We start from the raw sequence: 6,046 nt of genomic DNA on the forward strand, positions 1-6,046 counted from the left end.
CAGGATGAGTGAGTGAAGTTGCTCAGTCGTGTCTGACTCTTGGTGACCTTATGGGCTGTAGCCTCCCAGGCTTCTCTGTCCACGGGATTTTCCAGGCAAGAGTACTAAGTGGGTTGCCATTTCCTTCTCCATAGGATCTTCCAGACCCAGGGAACGAACTCAGGTTTCCTCCACTGCGGGCAGACTCTTTACCGTCTGAGCCACCAGGGAATCTTAAATCACTTTGCAGTACACTTGAAAATAGCACATAGTAAATTAAATATACTGCAGTTTCAGTTCAGTTCAGTTCAGTCGCTCAGTCATGTCCGACTCTTTGCGACCCCATGAACCACAGCATGCCAGGCCTCCCTGTCCATCACCAACTGCTGGAGTCTACCCAAACCCCTGTCCATTGAGTCGGTGATGCCATCCAACCATCTTATCCTCTGTTGTTCCCTTCTCCTCCCGCCCTCAATCTTTCCCAGCATCAGGGTCATTTCAAATGAGTCAGCTCTTCACATCAGGTGGCTAAAGGACTGGAGTTTCAGCTTCAACATCAGTCCTTCCAATGAACATCCAGGACTGATCTCCTTTAGGATGGACTGGTTGGATCTCCTTGCAGTCCAAGGGACTCTCAAGAGTCTTCTCCAACACTACAGTTCAAAAGCATCAATTCTTCAGCGCTCAGCTTTCTTTATAGTTCAACTCTCACATCCATATATGACTACTGGAAAAACCATAGCCTTGACTAGATGGACCTTTTTTGACAAAGTAATGTCTCTGCTTTTTAAGAAAGGTTAAATGGCCTGGTTCAACATTGGGAAAGGAAAAAAAAAAAAATTGGGAAAGGAATACATTGAGGCTGGATATTGTCATCATGCTTATTTAACTTACATGCAGAGAACATCATGCGAAATGCCAGGCTGGATGAAGCACAAGCCTGAATCAAGATTGCTGGGAGTGCTCGCTTCCAGCACATATACTAAAATTGGAGTGATACAGGGAAGATTAGGATTAGCAAGGCCCCTGCCCAAGAATGACATGCAAATTTGTGAAGTGGTCCATATTTTTTATGTTTGACAGGAAACAACAAAATTCTGTAAAGCAATTATCCTTCAATTAAAAATAAATAAATTTTTAAAAAAGATTGCTGGGAGAAATACCAATAACGTCAGATATGCAGATGATACCACCCTAATGGCAGAAAGAGAAAAGAAATTAAAGAGCCTCTTGATGAAGGTGAAAGAAGTCAATTCAAAAGCTGGCTTAAAACTCAACATTCAAAAAACAAAGATTATGGCTTCCAGTTCCATCACTTCATGGCAAATAGATGGGGAAACAATGGAAATAGTGTAAGGCTTTATTTTTTTCTTATCCACAATCAATGTGGATGGTGACTGCAGCCATGAAATTAAAAGATGCTTGCTCCTTGGAAGGAAAGCTATGACAAACCTAGACAGCATCTTAAAAAAGCAGAGACATTACTTTGCTGACAAAGGCCCATGTAGTCAAAGCTATGGTTTTTCCAGTAGTCAGGTACCGGTGTGAGAAGTGGACCGTAAAAAAGGCTGAGCACCAAAGAATTGATGCCTTCGAACTGTGGTGTTGGAAAAGACTCTTGAGGGTCCCTTGGACAGCAAGGAGATCCAACCAGTCCATCCTAAAGGAAGTCAACCCTGAATATTCATTGGAAGGACTGATGCTGAAGCTGAAGCTCTAATATTACTTTGGCCACCTGATGCGAAGAGATGACTCACTGGAAAAGACCCTGATGCTGGGAAAAACTGAAGGCAGGAAAAGGGGACAACAGAGGACGAGATGGTTGGATGGCATCACCGACTCAATGGACATGGGTTTGAGCAAACTCTGGGAGATGGTGAAGGACTGGGAATCCTGGTGTGCTGCAGTCCATGGCGTTGCAGAGTTGGACACAACTGAGAGACTGAACAACAAAACTCCTTCCAGGTGAGCACCAATGCAGGCCCGGACACTTATGAAAATGTAATATAAAAGTTTTCCAATTATCTGGTTTTCTACTCACATTTCAGTACCTGAGGTTTTAACCTTGCTTCTTTATCTTGAAATATAGCACACCAGATTTTAATTATAGTAGCTTATAATAGCTTTATAGCATTTTAGTATCTGGCAGAGACTGTTAATGGTTCCCGTATCTGTTACCCCCTTCTTTCTGTCTATAACAAGACTCTAAGCTTCTACCTGAGCATATGACTCTCCATCTTTGTGTCCACCTACAACAGCACACATGCGTACTATTGGAAGGACATAGACTTTATCTCCAAATAAAATGGAGAGTCATCACAGGGGTTTGCACAGAGGAGCGACATGATCAGGGTCTTTCTGTTGTCAGCAGGGATTTATTTGCTCATCAGCAAAACCTGGTGAGTACAAGGCAAGGCACTTCTCAAATAGAACCAGACCAGAACTAAAGCCGCTCTACAGGTTGAGACTAGGATGACAGAGAACTGAATGGGTGGCTCTCCCTTTGCTTCACTCCAGTTCTTCTAAACGTTTGGGTTTTACAGAAAGGGCAGGGGAATGGAAAGGGAAGGAGCCTGATGAGAGTTTTGGATCTTAGATTTATGAGACAGGATGCTATGCTGCTTCCGGAGATGTTTTTTTTACTTTCTGGCAGTTGTTTTCTCATAAAACTTTGAGCTTCCTCATTGAAAAAGATTTCAAAGCTTCAGCTCATCCACTGCAATGGCCAGGAACATCTGTATTTATAACTTATGAAGTAAAAACACAGGTTCAAAAATAATACATTTTTTTAAAAGTAGGTTCACAGAAGGCAGATGTCATAATGGAAAGATGCCCAGTTAGAACTACTTTTTAAAACATTACAGGTGCACTGATGAAAAACACAAATATGAAATACAAAGCCACAAAACGCACTGGAAGACTGAAGTTGTGTCCAACCAAGAGAATAATGATAATTTATATTGGGCACAATTTTGATTTAAACTTTCTAGCAATTCTGTGAACTACGTGTGTGCTGTGATTTTGGTGGAGCTGAGGAAATTCCTGGACACAATAGGGCTTCTAAACAGTGGGCAATTTCAGCCCCAAATCTTCTAAGAGAACTTCCTTCTTGTTTAAGAGACCAAGGTTATGGACTCTATCATGTTGCCTTCCTAACTTCTTTTAAAAGCAAAGATTTAAAAAAAAGAAAAAAACAGATACATTGTTAAACCAGTAACTTTGGGTTTCCATTCCTACTTAATCACACTGGAAAATAATTGTATGTGTCCTTTGTGGTGTTGGAGAAGACTCTTGAGAGTCCCTTGGACTGCAAGGAGATCCAACCAGTCCATCCTAAAGGAAATCAATCCTGAATATTCATTGGAAGGACTGATGCTGAAGCTGAAGCTCCAGTACTTTGGCCACCTGATGCAAAGAACTGACTCACTGGAAAAGACTCTGATGCTGGGCAAGATTGAAGGCAGGAGGAGAAGGGACGACAGAGGATGAGATGGTTGGATGACATCACTAACTTAATGGACATGAGACTGAGGAAGCTCTGGGAGTTAGTAATGGATAGGGAAGCCTGGCATGCTGCAGTCCATGCGATCAGAGTCGGACACAGCTGAGCGACTGAACTGAACTGTGTGCACTGGACCTGCCGTCAGGCCGAGTGGGAAATGTTATCTGAAAAGTCTTATCAGCTCTTGGCTGAGCCTCCAAAAATAAATGACTTTTGCTAGAAATTAAAGGATATAAAAGCAGAAAGAAGCTCTAATAAAGACTGTATTTCATAAACTTTTAAAAATTATGAAGAACAAAGTGCTCTAAAACTTTACTTTTAATGTATGTTTAGAGTTCCTGACTGGGATTATTTACCATTCTTTTCTTCTGTCTGATGTAAAGTCTCGGTGGTAGTCAGTCAGTTTCAACCTCACCTCCCCATTTACTTTCTATTTGGAATTTTGAAGAGGTCCAAAATTATTGAAAATTTATACCCAAACTCCTTGTTGGTACTATTATTGTGAGAATGATATGTGTGCGTGTGTGTATGCGTGTGTGTTTGAGAGAGAGAGAGAGAGAGAGAAAGAAGTGGAATAAAATGAATTATAAACTGATTTTTTAATTGTTATGCCAGGTGACTTTGAGAACCAGGATACTTTCTGTGAGAAAAAGGGCTACAGATATTGGGCTAGAAAAAACTAGGTAAATATCCTGTGGAGCTTTTACCACTTCCTGACGATGCTGGGACCTTAGAAATTTTTAACTGTAATTATCTCTCTCCTGTATTTAGTATTTTTATGTATTTTAATTTTAGGCCTAGAAACATGGGACAATCTAGTAGCAATAAGCATCCGTAGCATCCAGACTATGATTTTGCAATACCAGTTTTCACTGCAAGAAATCAGGGCTGCTTGGAGAAATGGATGATTACAGGTTTGAGGTAGGAAATGTTCCAAGATGAGCCAGGAGAATCTTGTCACACCAGATAGCAAAGGAACCATCAAAAACTACTGGGGCTGTGCCAAAAGGAACTGTGCCAAAAGCAATCTGCAGAGCCTTTCACTGGCTCATGATGATAAACGGAGCATCAATAAGAGTAACTGCAATGGACTGAAAGATGCTAAGTACATTTAAATCTATGAGTTCATAATGATTGAAAAAACAACAAATCTAATAAATCACCTTTGAAGGATGGTAACAACTATTCATTTTGCAAACTGGTACATAAGGTTAGGAATCAAGCCATTTCTTCTACCTTTCCCATACAAACTATACCTCCAGGTAAACAACTAGTAAGTGAAGGAAGGTTTCTCTTTATAAAGTATTTCAACAAATATACCAAGAAGAGAGAGCGCACTGGAAATCACCATTTTGCAACCCCTAATGAATTAAGGATTGGGTATTGAGCATCTATGGCTGCTAACATCTGAAAGAGACAATTATGTCTTTTGATGAAGGAACACACCACCACCTGTGAAGCAGTTTTAACCAAAAAAGAAAAGAAAAGAAAAATGACATCTGAATCTGATTAAGCTTCTGGATCTAACTACAAAGTTATAGGAAACATGGAGGACAGAGGAACATGCTAAACTACACAATAGGAACACAAGCAGTACAATCTCAACCCTGGAAAACCAGAATAAATCATCTAGCTTCTTCAACAAATAAATTGCAAGGAGTTAAAGAAAGAAGAGCTGGATGGGGAACTTATAGATTAAGAGACCTTAAAAATTTTTTCATGCATGTGAAAATAAAGGTTAATGTGCCCTTAAGCAAGTATCCTGATCTTGATCCTATTTCACTTGCAGTTTAAAAATAAGATTTGTGAGAAACAGCAACTTTCAAAATTTTGATATTTAGAGTCTTCTTAATTAAGTCATACTTAAAATCATCTACACAACTTTAATTATTTTGTAAAATAGTGTTTGCCCCCCCAAAGCAATGGCTTATATGTAATTACAATAAAATATTTCTCAGTCATACAAGAGTGATTTGGAACTTGGAACAATTCCAACTGAATGTTTATCTTTCTCAATCCTTTCTTGGTACATATATCAAGAGCAAAAAAAAAAAAAGAAATTTTGCAGAAAACAGGAGTTGGAAATAAAACATCTCAGATCACAAACTATTTTTCAAGATCCTTCACGCACCTCGAGATACTTTTCTGTAAAATTGATACCATCATCCTTCAGAAAAGAAGTATGCAGAATATACAGATGAAATGTTAGACCCTGAGAAGACGAAGCTGGGACTCATGATCTCAAAATTAGCCAAGAGACATAACATGCACATATAAATGTTAAATTCTTTAAATGTGACAATGGGAGTTGTACTGTGGCTGAAACAGGAAAGAATTTCCAGTGGCTAGGCTTGAGTCAGGATTTTATAAGATCTGGATAAGCTGAAAAGGAGGTGAAGACGAGTCTAACTGTTCTCATCTGTTCATAAAAGAGATCTCTAAAGTACTACTGATAAAAAAATTACTGGTTCAGCATTAAATGCAGATATTCTTAAAGGCAATAAAATAGTCTATAATTCAGTTACAGGATGAAATAGTCTATAATTCAGTTGTTTCATTAATTCA

The 6,046-nt window shown here is 39.3% G+C and overlaps 1 non-coding gene across 1 annotated transcript; it reads left to right on the forward strand.

Annotated features, from left to right (window-relative positions):
• Nucleotides 1–939: 939 nt before the first annotated feature.
• Nucleotides 940–1,050, forward strand: LOC133051325 (U6 spliceosomal RNA). Its single transcript, XR_009691827.1, has one exon. It is a non-coding gene; the product is annotated as a U6 spliceosomal RNA (small nuclear RNA).
• Nucleotides 1,051–6,046: the final 4,996 nt, after the last annotated feature.

The sequence above is a fragment of the Dama dama genome, chromosome 33, assembly GCF_033118175.1.
Source record: "Dama dama isolate Ldn47 chromosome 33, ASM3311817v1, whole genome shotgun sequence".
NCBI classification, from domain to species: domain Eukaryota; kingdom Metazoa; phylum Chordata; class Mammalia; order Artiodactyla; family Cervidae; genus Dama; species Dama dama.